The 13,567-nt window shown below is 38.4% G+C and overlaps 1 long non-coding RNA gene across 1 annotated transcript in view; it reads right to left on the bottom strand.

The window, feature by feature from the left end:
- Positions 1-327: 327 nt before the first annotated feature.
- LOC131559523 (uncharacterized) overlaps positions 328-13,567 on the bottom strand; it is a 105,835-nt gene continuing 92,595 nt past the window's right edge. The window contains exons 2-3 of the long non-coding RNA XR_009274891.1: positions 1,000-1,130; positions 328-463 (exon numbers count right to left, since the gene is read on the bottom strand). This is a non-coding gene — a long non-coding RNA (uncharacterized LOC131559523). The remainder of the gene's footprint in view (positions 464-999; positions 1,131-13,567) is intronic.

Below are 13,567 nucleotides of genomic sequence, written 5' to 3'. Positions count from 1 at the left end.
TGGAAACCTTGGCGTCAGCGATGAACTCTGTGAAACGTTCAGGCTTTAATGAAGGAAATAATGGGTTGCACTAGTGGGGTCATCGTAGGGTCAATGATTGAAATATTATTATAAAAAATACTGATACCCTGCTGCTGTTCCAATTAACCTCCCTCTGAAATTACCTGAAGGTCTTTGTTAATTGTCCTAAAACTGGTATTAACAGCATAGTGAAAAAAAATCTGAGGTCCAACATGCTAGGAGATGGATTTCTTTTAAAATACTATCTTGGAAACAAAAGCTTTTATTTTTCTGTAATGAATTATATCTACCTAATAAACCACTGCTTTTGTAACTTAGGAATATGACCAGTCTTCCTGGGACATGGTTACTTTTATTGGAGACTCCACTTGAAATCTTTACTTCTTTTGATCTTCAGCTTAAAAAGTTGAAACAAGTACTTCTCCCAGAAATCATAAAATCTCTGCAAATATATTAGGGAAATTGTATAATTAATAAATTGAAATATATGCTTAAACCAAAAGCAAAATTCTAGACTCTGGGTGTAGCAAATGAGTACTTATACAAAAAAAACCCCAAAACCCAAAAAAAAAACTCCAAAAAAAACCCCCCAAAAAAACCCCAAAAAACCAAAAAACAAAACAAAACACCAAAACAAAAAACAAACCCACACCCGCCCCCCCCCAAAAAAAAAAGAAAACAAACCCCAAAAAAACAAAAAAAACCCCAGTAAGAGTGGAACATAGAACCTGGAAAGAGAGGGACAAAAGAGAGGTTGTGTCTATTTACTGTTCAGTGATTTTGTAAATTCTAAAATTCTAAACATGGGAATTACTTATGTGATTCCTTCCTTTCTGTGTTTTTATTTTCCTTTTCTTTCTTTTTCTTATCGTGCTCAGGGTTCAAAGAACCATCATCACCACTGCTAGCTTTTCTCCAGGCAAGCTAGGAGAAGGATTCAGGAAAAGAGGCCTAAAAGTCAGTTTAAGAATGTGTCACCTTGTCCACCCTGCCAGGGACCACATTCCTTTCCTGCTGGTCCTCATCAAGGTTTGAGGTCTTTGCTCTCTCAGGATCCCCATGAGTCCAATGGCAAGGACTTGTTAGCTCAAAGTCTTCTCACACCAACCCTGGAAAGAAAGAGAGCACTAGAGCTAAGAAAACTACCAAAATAAAAGAATAAAAGTGTCTCTCTTTTTTCTTTTCTTTTTATTTTTTGGTGTGTGTTTGTGATGGATTATATCAGGGAAGGTGAGAAAAAAGACTGCATTAATTATGGTGAAAACAACAATCTACTGTACTGCAGTACACTGAAGTAAATGCGTGAAGTAGCAAGGAAAAACATTCAGTTTACTCCACAAATACCCTAAAATATTTCCTGCATTGACATGAGGTGCTTCATTTTTCACCAGAAGTTGTGTAAAACCATGTAACCCGTTGCACAGGACTTTCTTCTGCCCTTGGGCCAAGTCACATGCTTTCTCTTTGAGCAGCACTCCGATTTCATTCCCTAGCATGTGCATAATGTGCAAACAAGCTGAGGCAGAGGCTGCTCTGGTTTTGGCTCATTATAGGTGTGTGTGGATGTATAAATATATAATTTTTTATTTGACACATCCAGAAGTACAATAGTGCAAACACCAATGTCGGAAGGCGCAATAAGGAAGTTTTTAAGGGGGCAGGGAGGTATTTCAAGAGACACATTGTTAATGCAGGCATCACTCAACAGGTCACTGCAAACCACCTAGTGTGTAAATAAAAGATGCTGATTTGGTACATAATCCTGTTTGCCTGGCAAATTGTCAGTTTGTGACACAGCACTATAAAAATGAAGAATGAAATGGAACACAATGTTGAGAATTTCAGTATTGTTAAAAGAATAGTAACACCAGCTTTAAAAGAAGCAAGGTGGTAATTTTCTTCCCCCATATGACATAAAAAAATTCAGGAATGATCCTGATATCAATAATTTTGCTAGGAAAAATCAGAAGCAGCATCAGCTTTTGCAGAATAAAAGTAAGCGAGATCCACAGCTAAAAGAATGCAGATGACCAAGGCATAATTTTTATATGAATGTATGAGCGTGAATAAAAATAAATAGACACGGCTTATAGTCAGGGACAGTCACAGACACACAAACACATCCCATGTGTATGCAAAATGTAAATGCACCTGTCAGGTAGCACACACTCATTAGCCATGATTAAACATAAATGACATTTCCTATGACACATTTCACTAACTGCAAGAATACTCATTTTTAACTAGTATTTTACACTAGTCATGAGGATTCTGCTAAAAGTTGTGGACAGACTATTACAAGATAGAATGGTCTTCATACTGCCTCCACTACAATGGTCTTTGCTCCTGATAGAGCTTCCAAAATATTAGATCAGCCCAAAAGAAGTTGAAGAAGAAGAGGTCTTTAGATAGAAACATACAGAGCTTCTACATTATGTTTCTTTCTTTTTTTTTTAAGAACGTTTTAGATTCTACACTTTGAGAATTCACAACCCATTTAGGAGATTGTGGAATAATAAAATAAATACCTATCAGAAAAGGTTTTGTTTTTAATACTGGTCTTCACTGGGATTTGGTTTCCTGGTGGATAAGTAAGAGAAAAACACTAGCAGTCCAGAGGCAGCAGCAGCTGCAGAAACAAAAAGGTCATGAAATGTAAGTGCTATGCAAATAAAGGAAATAAAACAAACAGATCATTTAAAGTATAAAAGAAATAAAAGAAACAGCCATAAATCAACATGCTTGGGAAAGAAAATTAAAATAAAGGGCAGTTTGAAACAAATCAAAATGTCATCAAAACAAAAAATGGCAGAACCATAAAGAACTAATAAAATAAACAGTAATTGGAAGAAATTGCAAATAAAAATAAAATAGAACTAACAGGAGCAACAGGTGGTTGCTCATGTTACACCAAAGACTGAGTGGAAGCAAAAGCTTTTGTATTTCTCCAAAAGACAGGAATGGTGTTGGACCAGAGGGCCTAGCTTGTGAGAGCATAAGAAATAATCAACAAATCTTAAAGTTTTATTCCAACCATGTTTGAAATTTCTGGCAGTATGGATGCACAGTTGACGACTGTTTTCCCCCCACTATTTGGTAGGCTACAGAATTAAAGAGAACCAAATCAATCCCTCCAGATCCCTCTTCCCAAAGCCAAAAGCATTGATTCAAACACCGCAGAAGCCAACAAGCAGCTAAAGTCCTGTGTGTGTCTCTTGTGAGTGAAGCTGAATTTCAAGTCTGGACACGAGCTGGGCTGCTGGAGTTGCTCTGCTCATGTTGTGGAGCGAGGCCAGGGAGCTGGGTTTAGTTCAGATCCCTCTAGGAGGCCTGTGAAAAGCAGTATGGGGCACAGGGACAGACAGGTAGGATGAGACAGGCCCAAGAGGAGAACATAATCACCAGGAGGTGTGCATGGAGAGAAGAAAATTACCAGCTCATAAATGACTGAACAGGCAGGATTTCACTTCTAACTAGACACCAACTCCTAAAGGAGAAAATCAACAAATTAACATGCTATGTCTGTTTTGCTAGTTGTGACAAATGAATGACAAAGAAACAGTTGTGGTCTAAGTGTTTGAAATAAGTTTAAATTGATAATGGGCCATAGCTGTGCAGGACAGAGGTGCAGCAGAGGGGCTGCTGGTGTGATGTATTCATCTGTAATAGCCTAAATCCAAGGGCAGCCTTCCCAAAACTTGTGGAGTTGGGATCGATGTCCTGTCACCAGCTGCTTCCCTGGCACCTGCCTGCAGCTGGGCCCTCTGCCATGGGCACCCCTCGTGCCTGGCAGGCTGCAGGGCTGGGTTTGGGCTGCTGGGGCACTGCAGAGGGGCACCCTGCACTGACATTTGTCACCCACCTCCATGGGCTGTGTGACACCTGCACAGAGGGCTGAGCAGGCAATCCCTCCACACCACTGTAGGGAATAGAGCAAAAGTGACTCGGGGCTGCAGCTGCAATAAGCTGCAGATAAGGACTAATTTCCTAACCACAGTAATAGATTAATAAAGTAGCTGAACAGTACATGTTCATCAGGCCTACTAGAAATCCAACACCGTGCTTCAGCAGTTTATTTTGCCTTTTTTTTTTTTTTGTTCTAATATATCTGTTCTTAAATGGCCCCTAAACCCACGCTGTGCAGTAATTTATACAAATATTCACAGGCAACTCTACACTCAGTATATATAATTTTATTGTTTTGACTTAAAAGTCACAGGACTGAATTAAAAATGCATGGGTGGCACTTTGCCATACTGCACCTAGAGAACAAGAGGCTGTCAGCCTGAGCTCTGTGCCAACAGGTTGCTGTGTACTAGACTAAACTGAACAGCAATAAGTCTACACAGCAGAGCTTTGCTGAAAGATGTGATCACACCTCCTAATGTGACTCCATGGCTCTGTTACTTACAGCTAAATTACATTATTATGACTTCATTGTTGAATCCCAATTCTCCTAATTATAGCCTAGAGATCTATTATTTGATTTTGTAACACCAAGTGCTTCTTTTCTAAATCATGTAATCTCTTGTAGCTTATTAATGTCAGGTTTGTGCACACGCAGGGACTTGGTTGTTTGCCAGGGAGAATCAAATTTTCAAATTTTCACTGTGTTATGTTGCAGGGGTTTGCTTGTTACAATCTAATTATATTGGCACTGAAAGCAAATTTATATTATAAAGCACTTTAACTCTTTCACGGAAACGTATTTGCATATGTAAGTGTCTCGCCATTGGTTTATTAGCTTTTTTCATTGGGAAATTTTTATGGGATTCTGTAGAAAAGAATAATAATTCTGAAGCCATTAACTATTTATTTTCCTTTGAAAATATGAAGGTTTTAATTTAAAGTGATGCTCATTGTAATAAACCCGTGAGTGAAATGCAAGTAGGTGCCACACACGGAACTGGCTTTAAGCTTTGTAATGACAAAAGCGGAAAAATTGAAATTTATTGTTTTTTTAAATTGCATAAATTCTAAAATGCCATTTGAAATTGAGACTCTATTTCCCCAGCATAAAACTGTCTGACAGGTGGTTTGGATTTTATTTACATAATTCCCAATAATGATAAGTATATTTGGTTACAGGTAGGGTATTTCATACTAAGAGTAAGCTTTAAAGCTTTTAAGTCCCAATAACATGCCTGTCATTAGCTTCTGCTGAATTCAATGGATGTTTAAGTGACTCATGATCTTCCAGACTCAGGGAGTGAAATAAAAGACTGCAATTCTCAGTGACTATGGTCCGCTTGTATGAGACTTGGGACCATGAGTGATTTTAAAGCTCTCTTTAAACTTCCTGATTTTGTAATGTTTCTTCAGGGCTGTGAGGGCTGTTGCTCCCATGACATAAATAAAAGGCTGCTGGTTCAGTTCCCTCCTCTTCTGTTGGAGCTGTGAGTGGCTCCTGAAAGGAATGGGTCTGCACCACCCCACTCCAATGGCTTCTCCCAGCCAACATGCCTCCAACTCCTTTTGCATGAGGTCAAATAACATTGGCTGCAACATAGGTTACACAACTGCCAGTTTGGTGATTTTTACTGTTTTTTCATGTCCCCCTGCCCTCCTCCCATCACTTGCAATTAGATCACTCATTTGGGCTGAATAGGAGGCCACTCAGCTCAGTCCAATGCAAGAGAGATGGAGAGCGGCAGGAGAGGGGCTGCTGCTTCCTGCAAGAGCTAAAATGGGTTAGACAGAAGATAAAACTGTCCCCCAAACTCTACCCTGTCTGTCTGTCTCCTGCACCCCCTAACCTACAGTGTCCAAACTCCCTTCTCTGCTTCTGACTCCCAGCATTTGGTTGGTTCTGCATTAAGTGTCCATCATACAGGAAAAAATGTTCCACAGGGAATAATTCTGCCTAGTATGTGATATCTTTCTGCCATCAGGAAGAAAAAGAAAGGATCAGCATTCAGCAGCAAGCCTAGTTCTAAGCAGCTTGGGGAAGATTTTGTCATTCACCATATATTTATAAGAGGCTTAGTAGCATGGGGCACAACCTTGCTGCTGTAGTCAGGCAGAGGTTTGCATACTAATATGAATATGGGATTATGATGGAGAAAACATATGTAGACACAGTTGCCAGTAGAAGTAAATGGATTGCACATTTTTGCTGCCAACCTAACAGGCTCTGACCCTGTTCCCCAAAGAAGGTAGGCCCAGAGGTTTAGTCAGAACTCAAGAGAACCTTTCCTATTGGCTTCAGTGGGCTCTATTTCTGCTCCAGGTAGCTAATGAGTTGTGGCAACCTGCAAAGCATTCTTTGATGAATATCAATAAATACTGACCATGAAATATGAAACAACAATGATGTGTTTCTCAGAAACAGTTCATCAGTACTGATATTAATGAATACTGTTCTATTTCTCCTGTATAGGGAGAAATACACCCCCAATTTTCTTCTTTCCAGATGTACATTGAAAAATACAAGCTGAACACTTTGCTTGCAAGCTCACCCTCCTGTCATTTGAAGAAGATCCCTATCTTTACTTCTAGCTCCTTGTTAGATTTTCCATTTATTTCTCCAGTCCATGGCCACCAGACCAAATAGCAGTTGACATCTGTTTATGCAGTTAGTGCTCCTTACTGAATCAAGTCCAGTGTCAGTCCTACTCAGTGAATAATAAAGTGTAGCTTTCAATGCCTATTAAAAACACCCCATTGGTGGGTTTCCCTGCTGCAGAAATGTGTAAACTCTACAGCCAGATTTAATGGGTTGGTTTATATGTGGATCACCTTACACTGCACGTCAGTACTTTTAATATTTACCAGGATTATCATCTCCATTCCAAGTATGCATTTGGAATGAGAAGGACAGAAACAACCACCATTTCTGTATAGTAAGGTGGCTTTTCTCTGCATTTTTATTCTGCAAAAACATCTGTGATCACCAGCAAAATTGGTACCAGTCAAGTGAATAGTAAGAATAAAAAGAGACTTCCATGAGAGAATAAGATTCCAAAAGGAAAACTGCTACCAAGATACAGTGGAACAAATGGGTGTCTTATGCATCTAAATGCAAATGTTAATTTTGATGGAGTTTCAGGAATTTTAATCTCTTTGAGCTGATCCCTGTAAAATTCAGGCCTCATGTTAAAGTTCATCTTTAAATGAAAACTGAAATTAGAATTGCAATGCAAGTGACATAGAGATCTTCTGAGTTTCCCTACAGAGTAACTTTATGCACATACACAGACCCATATTACTAAGCAACATAAGCACTATGAAATCTAAAAGAGGAACTCTTGTGTCTTCTGTGGTGTAAGTATCAGAGATTGGACCAAGGAAAGCTACAGTCCATGATAAAGAAGCGATGAAAAGCAATTACACAGGAAATTACCCTTCCATGTGGGTGTTTAGTAAGGAATACTGATCTGTAATGCAATTTGCAGCAAATCATTGATCAAATGTATGGATACATCCAAGGGTCCCTCTTACTGTGCTATCAAAGTAGCACATTTAATACCTTTATTTAGCTGTCTAACAGGAAGGTGAACTTTTGATGCTAAATGAGCATCAGAGCTTACATTTTCCTTGTGGTAGATCCATAGAATTATGATCAAATAATGGATTGTGGTATTTCTTGATTACACAGTTAGGGAGCAATCACCTGCCATGTTTGCTTATCTAGTTTATTTTCCTAATCAAGCCACACTGTAATTGAGGATTTTGAAACAAAGTCAGTGCAACTGCTGGAGAAATTGCCACAATTTTGATTCTGAACTTTACATCAATCAGACTAGCTGCTCCCATGACAGTTTGCTTTTGCTACAAATAGTAATGAACTTTCTTCTTTTGGATTTTGTTCCAGACAGTTGATACTACAGGGCTTTGTGCTTTGCCTTGCACTTCTTTTTTTTGGTGAGGTGTGTATGTATATCCTGGCCTAATCACATATACTGATGCACTTCATTTATTGGAAATTGCAGCAGAGATAGATGATACAACTTGCTGGTGAATCTGCAGATGTTTAAATAACTTTGGAAGAGTAGTAAGGTCTTCTGTGCCCTACAGCTGTATTTTTTTCACTGTTGCTTTTCTTACCACTTATAAATATGTAGTTGATCTCAATCCATTAGTATTTTGTCTCAAAACTGTGCAGTTTCAGCTGGATTTAATGCACATGCACTTATGTATTTTTTTCCCTGCAAATATATTTAATACAAAATCAATTATTAAATAAGAGGGGTGTGAAGAAATTGAACCACAAGGAGTCACCCAAACAAACCCAATTTTTGTTGGCTGCATGACTCACTAGTGAACCTTACTCAGTGCCCCCATTGTGCTGAGCGCCTCATAATGAAACACACAGGGTTAATGGCTGCAGTGCAGCGGGTTTAAGTGAAACCACAGCAGGTGTGAGCCTTAACGAGGCGTTAATGGGGAGACAGGTGCATGTAAACACAGAGCAGGAGGGCACAGGAGCGGCCAGGGGAGAGGGCAGAGCTGTGCCACCACAGCGCTCCAAGGGCAGCCTTCAGCCCCAGTGTCTCGGATACTGGCCAGTCAGACCTAAAAGACTTCATATCTGCAGCAAAACATTCTGTGCTAACCCTTCTGTGGAAGATACTGGCACTAGGGAAGCTCCAAAGGCAGCTCTTGCTTCTTTGTGCGTTGGGCTAAATGACCTTTCCTAGGAAATACTGTGGGAAGTTTTCCCCGGATTAATCGCTGGTCCTTAACTTGGTGTGTGTGGCTTGGCACACAGGCATGTCACACAAGGGGGTCACATCTCCACCTGCCTTGCACAGACAGCATTTCATTACACTCCCTTCTAAATTAAAAAAAAAAAAAACAAAAAAAAAAAACAAAAAAAAAAAAAAAAAAAAAAAAAAAAAACAACAACAACAAAAACCCACCAGATATTGATAGCAAGGGCCCTAAACTGATGAGTGAAGCAGCAATAAGAAATGCTGCAATAAGAAACCCAGCAAACTCCAGTACCCAGCCTGAGTGCCAGGGAGAGGCAGTGCCCTCAGCTAAAATCCAGGTCTTAAAGTAGGAATTGATTCACATGTTCTCAAATTATAAGAAACAACATTTTTGGGGTGGATAGCAGCTGACAATTGCTTCATTGTTGGGGGGCCATTCCACAAGTATCCATACTCTAGAAAAGCACTTGCCCAAAGTTAGAAAGTTGAAGCCCCCTTTGAGCAAATTAAATTGTTAGTCTTTGCTACTAAAACTGTGACCTCTCTTATTCCTGCCCTGGGAGGCAAGCCTCCTTTTATCCTTTCATTTGACTTTGCAAGCAATAGTTAAGGTTTATTGTTGATGGTATCATTGCTCCGACATGTAACCAACTAAAGGAGGAATAAATCACATATCAAAATTCTCTGAGCTAGTCCTGCCACAGAGATCACAATTTTTCTCCTGGCTAACTTCTAATGGTGGAGTCCCTTATTAACCCCCTTTTCAACCCTGAAGATAGAGGCTTCTTTTTCAATAACAAAATAAAAAGTAGAGACCTGATTCTGGGAACTAATAGTCCCAAGAATATGTTTTCTTGACACTGTGAAATGCCATCTTGTTGCCTGCTATACTCTGTTTGTGGCACACATTAACAATGTTTGGGACAAATCTAAATAAATTCCTTTAGAGGATTCACAATGAACAAAATCCTTAGAAAGAACAAGTTTTTAATAGAACTAATAGAACTTTTCTTATTGTTTGTTCCATTTTGACAGTTTCATCTTCCTCTTAGCTGTGAAATGAGAATATAGGATAAGTCAGCTCTAAATATCATCCTCAGGGTATTTTTTTAGGCTCCTGACATAAGTAACATTGGCTCAGATTACTCAATTACCTGCTGGCACTCTGAAGTTGCCTAAAGAAACAGCAAGAATATATTGCTGGAATTTGCATTAAATGTGAATGGGTAGTAAAAAGAAATCTGGATTCTTTGACCTCTTTGTGGTTTGTATTAAAAAAAAAATCTAACTAGGATCTCTTGTGTTAGAACAGCTGCATGCTTTAAAAATGCTCCTAAAATTTATTTACTTTTAAAAATGCCTTTATTTATAACTTTTCAAGGTTAAAAATTAAAATAGTCTATTTCCATTAAATTACACTGAAAAAAAAATTAAACAAGAGAAATACAAAATTTAATGACCCTGCTTGGGTCTTATGGAAAAAGGAAAAATATGCTAAGCTCTGAAGATTGCTTGTTACTCTTTCAGGTAATTTTTTGAGCTGTCCATTTTTTTCAGTTTGTAAGGCAAGCTGACAGGCACGTTGGACAACTTATCATGACACTGTGAGCCATAAATGTGATGCAGTGCTTCATAAATGTGACAAAGTACTTCCAAAACAAGTGTTGACTTTTAAAGGCATCCTACTTCTCTAAAAGGAGGATATTTACTCTAAGTGCAGTTTGTCGGGATTCTCAGCTAATTTGCTACCTACGCATCTTTAATATGTTTGTGAATTCAGAAAATATTCATAATTGTAAGTATCTATGAGATTACTGTATTTTCAACCAAGCTTGACAGCACAATAGAATCCAATAAATGAAAGCATCTGTTGTGCAAGGGATGCTTGAAAAGAAAGACAACTTGAATGCAAATAAGATAAAAAAAAATAAATTGACAAACTGAAATGGCATGTGTATGTCTGTACTTCATCCTCTCCACGCCATCTCAAGAACTAAACATAAAAATACTATTGTTATAATAAGAAGGGTTCTAATGAAAACTGAAGTGTAGAGGAGTTAAGATAGAACAAAATGGTTTCCCATCAGATTGGTACATTAATAATCTATAAAAGATGATGCATATTTAAATTTTCCTAACTGCTTAAAATTCTTTTCCACTGCTTGTGTTACATGAAGAAATTTTGCTGAAATAAAATACACTTCCAGCTTGATGGCTATCTGTGAATTCAGAGTGTGTTTCTCAGCAGATTGAGAAAATTCCAGCTGCATCCAGCCTTACACTGGAAGAGATCAAGTGATATTTACAACATTTAAATGCAGTCAAACTAATGGCTTCAACAAAACCTTCCCACTGTTATTGTCATCACATATCAGATGACTCACAGGTAATACTACTGCATGAAACTTTTTAATGTGAGAACAAGTTATAGCAAAATTAAACGGTGCCTGATTATAGAAATATATTCACCACTAAAGCTGAAAACAAAAGTATACCTAAAATCTGCTCTGTGTCTGTTTTCCAGGTATGGTCCAAAGCAAGACATTTGCCACTTAGGAAAACTCTTGGCAGGTGGAAAAGGCAGCTACACTGTACTTTAGCTTCTGTTACTTCTATATATCATCAATTATCATCAAGGAAGAGCTCAGGAGTGGCAATACCTGCCTCTTGAGGCACTGATGAAGGCTCTTTTGTTGATCATTTCTAGTCAAGCTTGGCTAAGAAGTTGTGATTCCCCTCTCCACTCTGTGTTTCCTCACCACATCACTGTGACACTGCATTGGGGCAGCTACACACAGCTGGACCGGAGCAGCTTCAGCTTATCCATCTTTATAAAAACTTTGGTTCTTCCAGGGATTTCCAGAAGCAACCATCAGGATAAGCAGAGGAAGAGATGAAGGTCTTAAGCCACATTCCATATCCATGCCAGGGCTTTTATCTTTACAGCTCTGTTCCTCAAACTGTCTGCCATGACAATCCAGGAAATTCATCCAACGGCATTGACTTGTTAGTCTAGTCAGGAAACTTTCAAACAAGGCTTGAAATAAGGTGATGATAAAAATCCATCTACTGCTATAAAAATGATCCTGGAGGTTAACAGGGAATTACAAAAGAGAAAAACAAGACTGTGGTAATAAGGAAGGAAAAAGAGACTGGAGATGAGTTTATTTATCCAGCCATCTGTGGCAAAAAGGAGCAGGTCCCTTTGGCATGTAGTGTAGATGTATTTCAGAAAGTGGAGAGAAAAGCTCCAGATGTGATAGTAAACCAAAAGAGTTCAAGGCATGCAAGAAAAAAAAACAAACAAGAAGGTGGTGGGAATAACAGGAGCTAGATGGCAAACCAACTGAGGGATCTGGTAGACAGATTCTTATAAATAGATTCAATAAATTGTATGAAAAATAGGACCTTGGAGAAAGTGGTGGTTACACCATTAAATATTAAAAGCACACTTACCACCTGTCTCAATTGAGACAAAAAAGGAAATGTAACAAAGCAAAATAAAAACTTCAAGACCTTTATAGTATAAGTCAAAAGAAAACAAGGACTAACAAAATAGAAACAGTGTTGACTACATATATGTACAAAGATTGACATGTCAGGTTTAGATAAAACAAGTCAAAGTACAAAATCTAATCAGTATCAAAACAAATAAAAGGTGATCAAGATAGAAAATGTTGATTCATGATAAATGAAGAAAGAGAAAAGGAAATATCCATTACTGAACTTAGAAAAGAAAATGAAAGTAGGTGTCATGAAACAGACTAAGGTGTTTTCTGCCCTTTTTAATTCCTTCTCCATCAAAAAGTTTAGTTGCACAGCTAGATTTTTCATTTAATATGTGTACAATCTGCAATGCGAAGCACGTGAGTAAAGTTGGTTTAGAGGAGTTAGATGCATTGCAGGCCCTGATGGAAAACCCACCCTAAATTTTTTCTAAAGCAAGTCGGAGTAATCACTAAAACAGAAATTATTATTTTCAAAAAGGTGGAAAGGCTGGGGAAAGTCCTAGAAGAATTAGAATTAAAGAAATGGAAGCTGTCTTTATTGAAATAAGAGGGGAAAGGACTTTTGAGCAGACTGGCTTTTAGAAAGGCACCTGTCTCAAAAAGCCAGGAAAACATAGCATGTCCTAAGGTAAATACACAGAAACCAATGTTCAGTTCTGAAAGTTACACCTTGACATTACTGGAGACCCAAGAAGTTTCTCTTGGTACTTTCACAGATGTAATTGGATTGGCATGGTACAATTTCCAAGAATAGAGAAACCAACAGAATTTAAGAAACTTGAGATGTGTTCCCTCTCAGATGCAGGACTGAGTCTTCAGCTTGAAGACCTCAGTCCTGGGGGCAGATCTAGGAGTTTGGGATTACAGCAGGGGAATTTGCATGTCTTTTCATTTGGGAATCTGATTCAAGCTGGCACACCACGATTAACTGCAAAGTCTCAGATGGTTTTTATTTTTACATATTTATTTTTCCCTGCCACAAGATACAAACTAGGAAGTTTAGTTAGAAAAACATGTTTAATTGTACTCTGCATAAACTTCCATTTAGAAAGAAAATGTTTTTCAAATAAAGTTCTTTAAATGTTTTGTGCAACATCTGGACTTTTTTTTTTTTTGTATAAAGGATCTGAAAAGAATTTAGAATCCCAGACTCCTTGTGGTTCTCACATCTTCATAAAAAGGCAGATACTAGAATGTGCTTGCTGCTGGGAACTGACACTTCACAATTAATAAGGGAGGAAAACGTCTCCTACTAAGCACAGGTTTGATCCTGTAGTGCCTAGGAGTTTTGCCTGAGGGTCTTTCTGAAGAGGACTGGGAATTGTATGCAAGATGGGGAAGGGAGCTTTAAAAGATGGTTTCCTCCTGCTATCCCCTGGTGCA

Source organism: Ammospiza caudacuta, chromosome 6, assembly GCF_027887145.1.
Source record: "Ammospiza caudacuta isolate bAmmCau1 chromosome 6, bAmmCau1.pri, whole genome shotgun sequence".
Taxonomy (NCBI): domain Eukaryota; kingdom Metazoa; phylum Chordata; class Aves; order Passeriformes; family Passerellidae; genus Ammospiza; species Ammospiza caudacuta.
Note: the sequence above shows the minus strand (reverse complement) of the source record. Positions and strands in the feature narration are given on the sequence as shown.